This window comes from Silurus aristotelis, assembly GCF_946808225.1.
Source record: "Silurus aristotelis genome assembly, chromosome: 26".
Taxonomy (NCBI): Eukaryota; Metazoa; Chordata; class Actinopteri; order Siluriformes; family Siluridae; genus Silurus; species Silurus aristotelis.
This window is the reverse complement of record NC_139599.1, coordinates 7,446,463-7,461,421: the sequence shown is the minus strand read 5'-3', so window position 1 is coordinate 7,461,421 and position 14,959 is coordinate 7,446,463. Positions and strand designations below refer to the sequence as shown.

The following is a 14,959-nucleotide window of genomic DNA, read 5'->3' as shown; positions in this document are numbered from 1 at the left end:
ACTTTGTCATCACCGTCCAATCGATACTCAATAAATATTTTGCCACTCATTAAATTCTGCTCATTTTTATTATTGAACTCTTACGCTAATGCATCACGATTCTATTTTTTATTAGCAATCACGTTAACTGATTGTGTAAAACACATGCAGTTTTTATAGAACAATAAAACAATAGAGGATATTGTGAGGTTCTATAAATCAACTAACATAACCTAGTTTGGGAATCCCTGAGAGGGAGATTGTGTTGAGAAATCCTGGAGTATTTCTTTTATTGAACAATTGCTTTAGGAAGTGATCTTGATTGCTGTCGACTCCATATCTATATTTTTTTTATTACTATAAGCCTCCAAAAACCCTTCTGTCCTCTGTGCTCTCTAATCCTACTTACCTTTCAAAATGACATTGTAGAACTTTAACTCTGAAACTGCTGCCATTTTTATGTTTTTCTTCCTTCTGTCCCCAAAACATGCCATTTTCAAATAACCGACTAGAAATAAAAGTGACACATGGAGTCAGAGGATTATGTCGGATCTATGATTTCTTTTTTTTTTTATATATATAATATATATATATATATATATATATATATATATATATATATATATATATATATATATATATATATATATATATATATATATATATATATATATATTCCAGTCATTCACAACTGAAGCAAATGAAGCTAAGATACCTGGAGCGTTCGCTTTCTTCATCGTCTCTTTCATCCATTCAGAAGCCACAAATGATATTCGCTCTTCCTCAGGGAAAAAGCTTTCACAAGACTTTGTGTGAAAGCCTCAACAATAATACGGTTTGAAATGTCTTTGTTTCTCTTTTGTCCTGAAACTGTTTTAAATAGCCACCGAGTAATGGTATTTTAGGGCTTAAGGTTTAAAGCTAGCAGACAGTAGCCGGAGCACTTCGCGATTCGACACGAAAAAGTATTTCGCGTCGAATTCCACATGCGACTCGGAAACATGGAATTCTTTCCAGCTGGACGTGTTTTAAACATGTTCTATCCACCTGTAGTTCTATGGGTGGTAAATGTTCAGACTTGTTTGATATTCATTAACAATAAGGGTGTTTTTGGGTGTTTGGTTGTTTGAAGGTAGGGAAGTCTGACACTGTACTTTTGAGTAGCTTCCACTTGAAATTTTAGAATCAAATGCAATATAAATGTTAACACAGACAGCAGAACATCAATCTCCAATAAACAAGCCAAGGGTAGCCGAAGCAAGAAATAATGCAGATGATAGAAATAGGAAAAAGAAATCTTAGGAAGCATTATTCTACCTTTCTGCCAAACTTTGAGTAAATTAGAGCTTGCTGATGGATACCGAGAAACATGTACGGTAATCCAATCTCAAGGTTATGCAGTGTACATGCACAACCATGTTTATCTAGGGATGTGTACTGCTCAGTTGATGTCACTGACACCTAAGCTACGTTTACAGCATTTGGCAGATGTCCTTATCCAAAGCATCTTACATAAGTGCTTTGTAGTCTCCAACAAAACAATAGGTCAGCGTCTAAGAATACAGTCAAGCTAAAACCCTGTTAGAGAGGACTTCAGCTGTTGGTACAGCAGTAAAAACAGTACAAGTTTTCTTTCGCTTCATTCTTTTTTTTTTATTACTGCTCACTAAAAATGTTTGGTCTGTGCTTAAAGACAGTAAATGACTCAGCTTTACTTCATCTTCTGCCAGGACAGAGAAGAGTCCTTATAGATTTCTTCTATATCTTCTTGCAGAAGTCAAGGTGTGCTATATGTAAAGTGTTGTAAATATGGATTTTTCTCCATGGAGGTGGACCTGATAGATCAGTTTCTAGGGCTTACAGTTTCCAGGTTTCACCTGAGTCACCTTTTTGGAGAAAAAAATAGTCTGACCTTCTCAAAGTTTTAAAGAGGGAATCTAGGTGGTGCTCAGGCAGTAAATCTGTGACCGTTTTGCTATTTTACATGTTCATTCAAGGACCATGTTTAATGCAATCAGATTGTTTAGGTCTATTGTGCCAAGTATGTCATCGGTGTAGCGGTGGCAGTTAATGTCATCCATCTTTAAAATATCCTTCAATGTCACAAACAACAGTATGAGACGAAACTTGTGGTGCTTCATAATTTATATGTTTCATTAAAAACATGGTGTTCTGTCTATGATAGTCTGCTTACAAAGAATTGCATGTGGCTTCCAGCGGCGTAGTTGGTGTAATTCCAGGTATTAACCACCAGGTATTAACCATTACGAGTTATGACGGTATGACCTTTTCGATCTTACAATGGCGATAACGATACAACAAAGTAGTACAAATATTTTAGCGTTTTGCGCGGCAGCCAAACGTACCAGAAGATATGCAGTACGAAACGTTGGGACCTTGCCAGGATGTACCCAACTCCCGCCTTGTGAGACGATTTACTACCACCAGCAGTCGACAGAATTCAGTTGTGTTAGTGTGTATTTTTTTTTTCTGTGTTTCAAAGCCCAATATTAGTTCTTGTCTCTATGCTTTTTAACGCCGTCCCTGGACACTGAAACAGAGCAGAATGATTAGTCTCATTAGCTACATGTGTGCTTCTTACCGCTCATTTAATCCGGCTCCACCCTCCACTCGCAAAAATGCGCTCATCCATGCGCTCGCATTGGTACTCCCTGCCACATACATATATACTGTGAAGTTAGCAAAAAGTGCTTTGTTTTGCTAAAGTATGTACTGTAATTTATTAGATTATGAACAAATTACAGTATACTACCCCATACTGATCACTGTTCTTAAGACTTCGGGGTTTCAACTTACAATATTTTCAAGGATAACTTTCTTTCGGCTTCTCCCATTAGGGGTCGCCACAGCAGATCCTCCGCATGTTTTGGCACATGTTTTTACGCTGGCTGCCCTTCCTAACGCAACCCTCCCCATTTATCCGGGCTTGGGACCGGCAATGAGAGTGGCTGGGGTTGGTTCCCTGACCGGGGATCGAACCCGGGCCACAGCGGTAAGAGCGCCACATCCTAACCACTAGACCACCAGGGAAATCTTATTAACGAAGGATAAACACGTAAAACGTACAGGCAGGGACCTGTAGATCATGAAAGATTCTAATGAGATGCTGAGTCATGTATATGGTGGGCTATGTGTAAAGTTGTCTTTGATGAAGCCACTCTATTTGGAAAAAGGCTTTTTTCAAAGTTGTTTTGATGCATTGCCCATGTGGAAATGGAGTCTGCATACAGTAACGCCTGCCAAGTCCTTGATGTCTTACTCTTGTGTGGACTACTTGACATTTTGTGAAAGTGTTTTTTATGTCTTAGGAGCAAGTGTACTAAGAAGCAGGCTCTTGTGGGTCCGAAGTTGAAGAGGACACATTAATCTGCACTTGACAAACACAAGATATTGAAGCTCGAATTAAAATGAAAAGATAATTTTTTTTTAAATCAGATATGCTCATCTAGCATCGCCTAGAAATTTTTACTTTAAACTTTCGAATATATGTGACACCGCAGTCACAATATAAGAATAACAGTCTTTCACCTCGAACATGACTTGTGTCTGCTTAAGTTTGTAGACTTTAAGACTTTTTGTAGCGACACTCGCTGCCTATCAAGAGACATTGTTTTTCATGTATAATCGCTAAGGCTTGTATAATTACTCCGGCTCAGCTCTCCTGTATTAAAATCGGTAGAAAAGAAAATAGAGAATTGGGTCTATTTCTGGAATCAAACACTAGGAGACTTCACGCAAATCCTTAACACATGATGTTTGACAGTGACGCAGACAGAGAACTAGATAACTTACGAAATTTCCAAATATTACTTTAATATTTACATTTGACTTCTAATTGCTTATCAAAGCAAGTATAGAAATAAGAAAACCAACAACAATCATTAATTATTATATATTTTTTTAAAGTTAGCTCGATCATTTTTGTCAGAGATCACCTGGTCGCAACACACTACCATGGTGTGGAAAAGTAGCTGCCTCTTAAATTTGCAAGGGAGAGAGATTAGGAAGAGTGGAGGATGAACTAATCCACCCATCATGCATGGTTGTTTCTGTACAAGCCTGTGGGGGCAGTGTTATGATCCGGGGTTGCTTCAATTGATTCAGCAACATTATGTGCCCAAAAAACGACTTTAGCTAAATGAACTATCTAGTTGTTATTCAACAGCAACCTGAATATACTGAACAGCCAGTTATTTCCATCAATGGATTTTTTTTTCTTCCTGATCTTTGCATGGGCATATTCCAGGATAACAGCTCCAGGATTTATTGTGCTCAATTGTGAGAGAGTAGTTTAGAGAACCTAATTATCACACATGGATTGGTCACCAAAATATCTAGACCTTGACCCCATTGAGTATGTTTGCGATTTGAGGAAGAGGACTTTACACAGCAGTGCGATTCTCCTATCATCAATACAATATTTTGGTCAGAAATAAATGCATCTCTGGGTGGAAATAAATGTTGTAACATTGCATAAGCTTATTAGAACAATATCACAGTGACTGCATGATGTAATGAAATGATGGTGGTCCCACAAAATGTGTATATATATAAAAAAAAACAACCCCTAACTTTACTCCCACACACACACACACACACACACACACACAAACACACACACACACACACACACACACACACACACACACACCTCTCCAGCCAGTCCTTATGGTTTAGTTTTCCACACCACAATGTTAAACTGTTTAACCCGCTACTTTTTGAGTTCTGCTTGTTGTCCAGGTATGTCTCAATTTTCTAAAGTGTACCTCAGCCCTCCGCACGCTACATCAGTAACCGACTTTATTAACGCCCTTATGACTGAAAAAGCACATATCTCTTCAGATCTGTGGAACATGTTCCCAGAATAATGGAGGTTATTATAACAGCAATTAGGAACTACATTTGGAAAGGGATGTTCAAAAAGCACATACAAATCTAATGTTCAGTTGTCCACAAACTTTCGCCATGTAGTGTTTCATGTACTTTTATATACATTTATATCTGGCGCACACTAATTTGATTGACCGTACAAGGTAACTAGAGTTCCAGTATTTCCTCTAACCACACTGTGACCACATTGCTTTTATAGCACATTTTTACACATGCCAGTCATGTGACAACAATGCACAGCATAAAATCATGCACATATACCATTTTTATTTTGTGAGACAGTCAGTCATATGATAACTTATAGTGGGAAGTAACAACCAGGAATCAGGATGTAGATTTTTCTTCCTCAGCAAGACTCTGCTGAACTTTCTTGCTTTAACTGAGACTAACAAATGCAGTGTAGCTCTAATAGCATGCGCTTCTCCTGTTCTCAGGTGTTCATCCGTTCTGGAGTGACGAGGCCGAGCCAGGTGCCTTTGGTGTGAGGTGAGTCCACACAAGTTTTATTTTAACAACATGATCACAGTCTCACTCCTTTTGCTTGCTCAATAAATCCAAATGCACATGTACTGTTTTATAAAAAATGACATGACATTAGTATATAACAGTCTAAAAATGAACAGAAAGCACATCCTGTGTGGGCAGCATGGCCGATCTGATTTCGGATGGTGTGGGTAGCGTCTTGTAATATTTTGTTCCAGTTTCGCGCCGTATGCCGAAGATACACTACACACATGCTAATTAGCCCTGCCACACACTCATTTAGCCTGAGCGCTGTGTGCTTTGAGAGTAATTAACTAGACCCCTCCATACGCATTCTACCTATTGGTTTACAGTCAACTGCAGAAATATTGGCCTCTTGGATAAACAAAGCCATGTTTGTGGTTAATTAGATTATTTAATTAACCATTAACTGAAAGAAATGTGTTCTAAGAAAGAAGAAACATAACTATGATATAATTATTCACAGAAATAAGTTAGAAATAGTTTTCTTAGATTTAAATTTTATTTATTCTGTGGGGGGAAAAGCCTATTTATCTGTTTATTTATCTATTTATCTCTTTATTAGATAGATAGATAGATAGATAGATAGATAGATAGATAGATAGATAGATAGATAGATAGATAGATAGATAGATAGAGATATTTTTTATAAAATATTTTACATACTGTATATATATACATATATACATATACATATACACATATATACATATATACATACATATACATACATATATACATATATATATACACATATACATATATATACATACACACATACATATATATATATATATATACACATACATATATATACATACACACACTATATACACACACATACATATATATACATATATATATATATATATATATATATATATATATATATATATATATATATATATATATATATATATATATACATACATATACATACATATTTGTTTTTCCAAATCTACAATCAGACTCCACCTCCATGCCAACATATTCAATTTCATAACCATAGTTTTTTTTTTTTTTTTTTTATGTAAGCATAAACAGAAGCACCTGTGGACAGAAATAGAGCTTTCAGGTGACTCTCAATCAGGCGAGCTTGATCTTTTTCGTGTCGTTTCACTCTCATGTTTTCAGTGCGAGATTAAGATAATCAGCCACATATCCGAGAGTGTTGATCATTTCTGGGGCTGACCATGCATACATGCCTACATGCAGTGCAACATGACTCTTTCCCGTTCTTCCCTTTTTCATGTGTGCAAGTGGAATTGGATCCAGAATGGCTGTGTTTTTCTATCGTGTTGCACACGGTATGTTTTAAATCAGTCAGGATGAATCTCATCATAGCTCTGTCTGTCTCTGGCCTCGATTAAAGAGGTTTTTAGAGGAGGAGTGAGCGTGAGATGATCCTCGGGGACACAGTGGCAAGAACAGCAAATCTGTACTCCACATTTGCGCACCATTAACATTACACAATTTATTAAAGGGTGTTTAATGTATATATTGTAAAGCTTTTTGTGTGTGGGAAAAGGCCATGTTTATAAATAAGTTGCAAATAAAAACGGATAGTAAACGAGTAGTGACAGAATTGGCAAGTATGAAATACATAAAAATGTAATTACATTGAAAACCACAATAATATAAACAAACAAATATAAACAAACAAATACACACACAAACATACATAGACATGCACATACATTCACATACACACAGATATACATAGGCATGCATTCTATCTCTCTCTCTCCCGCTCTCTCCCGCTCTCTCCCGCTCTCTCCCGCTCTCTCCCGCTCTCTCACGCTCTCTCACGCTCTCTCACGCTCTCTCACGCTCTCTCACTCTTACACACACACAAACACGTACATACACAGATCTAAGACAGTAGTCACCCCATCACGGATGTTTTTATACTCTTACTAACAGGCAGACGCTAAAGGAGTGTTAAAGCCAGAACATCTAGTCTGAAAAACAGTTTTTACCCACAGGCCATCAGGCTCATGCGCGACACTCATCCACTGCTTCTCCCCCATCACTGCAGACACAGATTACCCCCTGACCCTGGGAGGCGTCTACTAACCCCTTCCTTCCCACGCACACAAACACATAACACTTACAATGCAACATTGACTACAGACTACCTCTGATGTTTTGCACACACATACACACACACACACACACGGACCCCTTTACAGTGCAAATACAAAGAATGCACCCAATCTACCTTTAACAACCTCTGCCCGCTCACACCTGATGAGCGAGCCGGTGGCGACTGTGGCAAGGAAGAAACCTTGAGAGGAACCAGAATACCAACATAGACAGATAGTTCACAATTTTTACATGCACACACTTCTGTATCTTTACTTTGTACATTTGTTATTGATGTCCTGTGTCTTTGCCCATGTTCCTCATTTTCGAAATGTGTGTCACAGGCTGCTTGGAGCATTCACAGAGTAAAAATTTGATTATGTGGTGTAACAGACTGTTACACAGAATACACAGAAGCTATTCACACACACACACACACACACACACACACACACACACACACACACACACACACACACAAAAGCTTAGTCTCCTCATCTAAATCCCACTGTGAACCTGTGGCAAAGCTAAAAAGGCGAGGCCACACGAGACCCCTAGAGGATCTGGGCAGATTCTGTATTAATGAGGGCTCTAATAATTACATAATTTCTTCCTCTGTATCTCATCAAATGTTATAAGAAATGCTTTTTTTCCCCACTATAGCCGTATTTTCTTTACCAAGGGCACCAGTAATTCTGGATGGTATATCTCTAATTCGCTATTCCTTAAACATGATCCCTTTAGTATTAGAAACTAAGCTCATGTTATTGGATTTGAAGCCCTTTGTAAGAGTCCTGTCAGGGTTTTGCCAAGCAGCATTAGTGTTACAGACTCGAAGAAAACCTCAGCACACAGACAGAAAATCTGAATAAACATTTGCTTTCTTATTACTTTTTCAAAAACATTATTAATCACATTTTAAAACTTTCCACTCGCCTGGTTGTTATGTGGTTTGCGCACGGCATTGCATTAGTAGCAGTGGCTCATAAATTCTATAAATTTTTTAGGAAAATGTCAACAAATCTGTTCTGATGGTGCAAACAATCAGTTATCTTACCAAAATCTTTTAACAAACCTTAATGATAACACAGCTGTGTTATTAATCTGTATGCTGTTGTTTTTTGTTTAGTTTTTTTAATCTAGTACCAAGATTAATATCACTGTATTGATCCATCCACATTCAAAAAGTCTGCTTGTGTGTATAAAATGTGAATTTTGCTATTACTGCTTTGAGAGACTAAGAGCAAAGCAAAAAATGAAAGCAGAAAATATGCAAATTTTTGTGCACATTGAGTCAAATTAATTCGTTCAATAATGGGTTTGTATACTGCACATTATTATAATATGCAAAAGCTTTTAATATTAATATTTCCACTTTCATTGTAATAAAAAGACTTGCAGCATCAATATTCTTATATAAATTGTTCTTTTGAAAGGAACTTCGTACAGTACAGTGGCGGTCAATAGTGTGGAAACATCTAGTCTTGTTTTTAAGAGATGCATGCATGCTCCTTTTGTTTACATACAACAAAATAGGTGATTGATTGGTATTCATTCTCATCAAACTGTCACCTTAGGAACAAAAAGTAGGTTTTGGATGAAATATATGTAGCACTCGTGTTCCACTTCGCAAGTGTCTTTTCATATTTGGAGAGCATTTTAACTCATTATCTACAGTGCAGCTGGAAAGTATTTTCAGCACTTCACTTTTTTCACATTTTGTTATGTTACAGCCTTATTCCAAAATGGATTGAAATAATTAATTTACCTCAAATTCTACAAACAATACCCCATAATGACATAGTGAAACAAGTGTTTTTGAAATCTTTGCAAATTTATTACAAATAAAAAATGAAAAAAATCACATGTACATAAGTATTAACAGCCTTTGCCAAAACACAAAAATAAATGAGCTCAGGTGCATCATATTTCCACATTTTCCGATTGTAGTCCACCTGTGGTAAATTCGGTTGATTGGACATGATTTGGAAAGGCACACACTTGTCTATGAGGTCCTGCAGTTAACAGTGCATGTCAGAGCACAAACCAAGCCATGAATTCCAAAGGAATTGTCTGTAGACCTCTTAAGGCACAGATCTGGGGAAAGGTACAGAAAATTTCTGCACCATTGAATGTCTCAATGAGCACAGTGGCCTCCATCATCTGTAAATTGAAGACGGTTGGAACTCTCTTCACTCTCTTCCTAGTGTGGGCCGCCTGGTCAAATTATGCGATTGGTAAAGAAGGGTCATGGAGGTGACCAAGAACCCGATAGTCACTCTGAAAGAGCTCCAGCATTTCTCCGTAGAGAGAGGAGAACGTTCCAAAAGAACAACCATCTTTGCAGCACTCCATCAATAAGGCCTGTATGGCCAGACGGAAGCCACTCCTTAGTAAAAGGCACATGACAGCCCGTCTGAAGTTTGCCAAAAGGCCCCTAAAGGACTCCCAGACCATTAGAAACAAAGATTGAACTCTTTGGCCTGAATCCGTGACCATCCTTACAATGCCAAGCGTTATGTCTGGAGGAAACCAAGCACCACTCATTGCCTTGCCAATACTTATCAGGATATTTTGGGTACACGACGCGCACTTACGGTTTCGCAGGGCACACTTCTGGGTTGGCGGCCATCTTGTTGTTTTTCCCGCGCCTCCCGTTATTTAAGGACACCAAAGACTTTAGCACGGGCTAGATTATGTTACCGGCTTCATAGCCCCTGAGATGATTTTTACCACTCTGTCTGCTCTGGGTACCTGTACCTGTTTTTGTTTCTGCTTTAGCTCCTGTTTCAGACCCCTGTTCTGCTCTGTTTTGGTTTTGGACTCTGGACTGGTTTATGGTTTGTGATTCTGCTCCTGCCTATATTGTTCTGTTTGCTGGCTTTTGGATTTTTTGGACTGTTTTTTGGACTGTGTTTTTGCCTTTGCCCCATTGCTCAGTTGTTTTGTCTTTATTAAAGCCTGTTTTCTTTGTACCCATGTGTGCATCCTGCATTTGGGTCCTCCCATCCAGTCCCTCACTCACCTAGTCACCAGCAAGATCACTGACAGAATAATCTGGTGGTGTATCGTGTCCAGAGAGTTCCTGACAATACCATCCCTACAGTGAAGCATGGTGGTGGCAGCATAATGCTGTGCAGAGGTTTTTCACCAGCAGGAACTGGGAGACTTGTCAGGTTCAAGGGGAAGATGAATGCAGCAATGTACAGAGCCATTCTTGATGAAATCCTGCTCCAGAGTGCTCTGGATGACCTCAAGCACACAGATAAGATAACAAAGGAGCAGCTATGGGATGACTCTGTAAATGTTTTTGAGTGGCCCAGCCAGAGCCCAGATTTGAACCCAATCGAACATCTCTGGAGAGACCTGAAAATGGCTGTGCACCGACGCGCTTTATGTAACCTGATGGACCTTGAGAGGTTCTGCGAAAAATAATGGAAGAAACTGACCAAAAATAGTGTGCCAAGCGTGTAGCATCGTACTCAAAAAGACTTGAGGCTGTAACTGGTGCCAAAGGTGCTTTAACTAAGTATTGAGCAAAAGCTGTGAATACTTATGTACATGCGATTATTTTTTATTTATTTGTTTTATTTATTGGAAAATAATGAATATAATCTATTTTGGAATAAGGCTGTAACACATAGTTCAAATGTAGGTTAAATGGTGAAAGGAATACTGAACCAACATGGCTGCCATTCTGTATTTCAGCACCATGCAATTCCTGGACTGTGGCTAATTAAAACCAACTTCACTACACAATAAGACAATGACCTGAAGCATACCTTATATAATATAAGTGTTTTAAGAGGAATTTTGAATGACAACGTGTAGCCTTGTTTGGTCAAAGTTGGTTTTTATACCATGAAAGAACATTAAGTAGTTTATTGCATGTAATCAGACATGTCTACTGAAGCAACACAACTATGTGTGCACGTAAAGATGCGACGTTGCTAGTATGTGAAAAATCTTGACACCTGCAGTATAAAACACTGTACTGAAAAAGAATCCTTCATCTGTAAAGCGAAGGGAAAGACAAAAGCCAGAGTAGAAAGGCTTCTGCTGTGTGTAGCGATTTGTAATAAATGTAGATTTTAGTAAAATAAAGAAATAGCACCAAGTCAATATATTTGGCTGCACTTCTAGTTTTTAAATAAGAATAGAGCTCTGCATATGCTGCATATACTGTGTATATGTGTGTGATTTTTTTAACATCACATTTCACATTTAGAACCCATTTGCTGTTATTATAACCTTTACTTTTCTGGAAAGATGTTTTACTAGATTGTGCTACAGAGTGTGCTTGTGGAGATTTGTGCTTATTCAGCCACAAGGATTTTAGTAAAGTCAGGTACTGATGTAATGTGAGGAGGCCTGGGGTGCAGTCAGTGGTCCAATTTTTCCCAAATGTGTTCAGTAGGGTTCTATATATCAGAGTGTAGAACTTTTTAGTACCCGTTTTTCAGGAAGGGTGTGACGTGCACTTTGTAGCTCAACAGCTGTTTTTAAAATAAAAGACAAATAATTCAGATCGTTGCTGGGAGTATATAGATATTGTTTTTATAGCCAACACCAATAATCCTGAATAAACGTTTGCTTTGCAAATCCAAAAACGGGTCTTATAAGCCAGTGAGTACTCACTGAAGGAGCAATCTGTGGTCAAGTATAGTCAGCGACGGGTGAAGACCTAACTCTTTCTGAAACACTTAAACAAGCACTTATTTTTCCTGTTTGTTTTATGTATTTAAAAAAAAGTGTGCTAGAATTCTTCCTTACATAGTTTTAGGCTAATGGTATATAAATCATATGCAAACTAGGATAGATCACATACCGCCTATGTACACGATAAAGAAAGAGTTCAACCTTTCTAAATATTTCATTCATAAAAGCCTGGAAGACAGCTGGAGCATTACTGAGGCCATGGGCATCACCTTGTACTCACAGTGTCCACTGTTGGTGTGGAAGGGTGTTTTTCATTCATCCCTTTCTTTAATACGGATCAGATTGTAGGCATTTTGAAGGTCCAATTTTGTGAAATACTGTGCCTCTCTGAGCTGTTCAAGGGTGGCTGGTACCAATGGGAGTGGATAGGGGTAGCATACTGTGATAGTGTTAAGTCCCCTGTAATCTAATATAGGCACTTAGTCCCTAGTCTTTCTTCTCCACAAAGAAGATTCCAGCTGCTGCTTGGGAATTGGAGGGTCAGATAAACCCGCCTGCAAGTGCCTCTTCTACATATTCCCCCATAGCCTTGGTTTCCAGTGTTGAGATGGGGTACACCCGACACCTGTGTGGAGTCGCATTGGGAAACAGTTCTATGGTTCAGTTCCATGGTCGTTGTGTGGATAGTACTGTGGTGCATTTCTTATTAATAACCTCCTCCAGGTCACGGTATTCCTTGGGGACAGAATGGATTAAGTTGTTTGTGCATAAACCTTTCTGGGCAGTTTGGAGCCCATTGACTTAGCTCCTTGTGTTGCCAAGAAATCACTGGGTTGTGGATTTGCAGCCATGGGAATCCTAAAATGATGTGGTTAGTCGGTAAAGAGATGACATATTGACGATTCATAAGATGACTTTTTCCATGTGGAACAATTCCACTTGAAGGGTTATTGGAGCAGTCTGGTGGGTGATGTAGCTGTACCCAATAGGGCGATTATACACCACGGTAAATCCCGTCATGACACATTGTATAGTGGGAATCTTGAGATCTTCCCCAGCTGCATTGTTTCGGAATCATTGCTATGATTTAGGGTGCGGGTGAGGGGGCGGGCTTGACCTGGTTCGGGCGAGGGTTGCATTGGCTTGGTTGGCCGCACTGTGATAAAGAGAGGTTCTGGACCTTGCAAGCCAATTCTGTCTGCAAATTTGGGTCAAATCCCTCTCTGAACAATGCACATAGTGCCACATCATCCCAGTCACTCTGGGGGGCTAAGGTCCGGAATTTTACTGCATACTCAGAAACTGAACTTGACCCGTGGTGTAGTTGTAACAGCTGTCCCAAAATATCCTGAAATGAAGCGCTTGTATGAGCCCTGTACCTGGTTGTTGTTATCCTAAGCAGCCGAAGCCCAATCTTATGCCTTTCCAGTCAGCAGTGTTGCCACGAGAGCGCATTTTGCAGTGCCCTCGCCATAGGCCTCTGGCTTATGTAACAGGTAGACATTAAGCAGCGAGCAAACAAAGCCAAAAGTACATATAAACAAAAGCTGTAGTCGTAGAAACGTGCCAATTGTTGTAACACAGAGGAAAACAAATAACAAGAGCGGCTCGGTAAACAAGGAAACTGCAAAACTTTGCATGCTTACTAGCGTTAGCATTGTTTATAAAGGCTAATACCAGAAGTGTCCCTCGGTCTGTAATTGTTAAAAATTCATGGGACAGCTCCCTCTGGTGTGGTGGCAGGTGTATTGCAGCTAGAGTTCATACACCGATTCAGATGGATGCATAGGCATAATAGTTGGATGTGCAGCATCAATTTAAAAAGTGTGCATCAGATACAAGTTGCCATTTGTATCAAGATGCACTGTTTATATATTTGCATCTGTAAAAAAATTAATAATAGAAGTAAAAGTATATTTTTATATTTACAAAAAGTTATGAATTATTTGTAACCAATATTTTGTATGTAGATCGATGTCTATAAGTTTATTCATAATAAGCAAGGCAGTGGCAACAGGGCAAGGAAAAATTCCCAGAGATAGCACAAGGAAAAAACCTTGAGAGGATCCAAGAGGAAGCCTTCATAATTTAGGTGACACCGAATGTCCATTCCAATTATAGTTCAATCATTATTGAGGCTGCTATCAGCTGTTCACTGATAGACACTTGAAATCTAAGATGTTTATGTCAATCGTAGTCTCAAGCCGTTACAGCAGACTGTTTAAATTATTTGCAGTCCAAATCTTTTTTTATGGCGTTTGAGTTTGACCCTCCACTGTAACCTCATGGATCTTTAGGCTGTTCATGTGGAAACAGTCCTGTCCATTAATTAAATAAAAGAAAATGAAGACTCAGAGATGGTAGATATAATGTTTTGATTGCAGTTTTATTTGCAGGGTTTAACTGACCACTGTTTTGTTTGTAGTTTTAAAATTTATAGCAAATTACCCCCCCACTGGTGAATTCATTTGCTGTAAAATTCTTCACAAAATGCTGTATCACATTTTATCATTGTACTTATTATGTAAAAAAGCATTTACTGCAAATCAGCCTTCTGTCCCAATGCTTCTATCTGAGCTCTTTGTAATCCATTAATGCCATTAAGCTTCCTTAACTAATTAATTAATGTCCAATTAGACAACAGTTGTGGGATTTTAATTGGCAGTAATGGATCACTCTTGCCCTAGCTTCATCCCCATTTCTCATCAGTACTTTATTTAATAATTCATGTCAGCTTAATGAGCAATTATTATAACTTTACTGGCATTAATGGGCAATTATTGGTCAGCTAATGGAGCTCAGTGTTTGATTGACCCTTCTG

At 38.5% G+C, this 14,959-nt stretch overlaps 1 protein-coding gene across 5 annotated transcripts in view; it reads left to right on the top strand.

Moving 5' to 3' along the window:
• Window positions 1-14,959, top strand: part of camkk1a (calcium/calmodulin-dependent protein kinase kinase 1, alpha a) — a 117,660-nt gene that overhangs the window by 34,697 nt on the left and 68,004 nt on the right. For 2 of the 5 annotated variants that reach the window (XM_083531916.1, XM_083531920.1), the window contains exon 2: window positions 5,325-5,360. The exons of 1 other annotated variant lie outside the window; for it this stretch is intronic. The gene's annotated coding sequence lies outside the window, so the exon portion shown is untranslated. Of the gene's footprint in view, window positions 1-5,324; window positions 5,377-14,959 lie in introns of all 5 variants that reach the window. 2 more of the 5 variants (XM_083531915.1, XM_083531919.1) reach the window with 1 other exon arrangement.